Source organism: Sinocyclocheilus grahami, unplaced genomic scaffold, assembly GCF_001515645.1.
Source record: "Sinocyclocheilus grahami isolate Dianchi unplaced genomic scaffold, SAMN03320097.WGS_v1.1 scaffold217.1, whole genome shotgun sequence".
Lineage (NCBI taxonomy): Eukaryota > Metazoa > Chordata > Actinopteri > Cypriniformes > Cyprinidae > Sinocyclocheilus > Sinocyclocheilus grahami.
The window spans coordinates 652812-653422 of record NW_015505396.1 but is presented as its reverse complement, the minus strand read 5'-3'; the positions used below and the strand labels follow the sequence as shown (position 1 = coordinate 653422).

At 42.7% G+C, this 611-nt stretch overlaps 1 pseudogene; it reads right to left on the bottom strand.

Annotated features, from left to right (window-relative positions):
- The window catches only part of LOC107596309 (28S ribosomal protein S9, mitochondrial-like), a 30617-nt pseudogene that overhangs the window by 18883 nt on the left and 11123 nt on the right, over positions 1–611 (bottom strand).

Here is a 611-nt window from a genome sequence, read left to right as displayed (position 1 = left end):
ACACAAACTCCTTACTGCTACTGAGAGACGTCTTAGCCCAAGGTCAAGTCCATAGATGAATGGTAGAGAAGGGAAAAATAAGCTAAAACAAACAAACTTTGAAAGGAATTACCCGTGGTGACAAAGAGGCGGTTAACGCAAGAGGCTCTCAAGGGCTCCCACCACAGTAAAACCCCTGAGGCTGATGTGCACACACACCTACACACAAAAAACAGCACGTGCGCACGCATACACACTCACACCTAATATCACAAAGCCCTGGCGTGCCTAGTGAAGTGTGTGATGCTCCCTGTTGTAAATGGGATTTAAGGAGGAGAAAGAGCTCTGTCACGCTCATCTTCCTAACTCTCATTCCTCTTCTTTTCTCAAATCCAAACCTGCCATTTGCATTTACCTTAATCATTCCAATCTCCTGTTTATATTGGTTTGTTTTAACACCAACCGTTCTATTTCATCATTTAGCACACTATAACCCCCGGTTTCACAGACACGGCTAAAGCCTAGTCCCAGACTAAAATGCATGTCTGAGCAGTTTCAACTGAAGAAAACCTATCTTAAAATGTGTCAGTGCTATTGTTTTGTCTCAAGATGCACACCAGTAATTTTTTTTT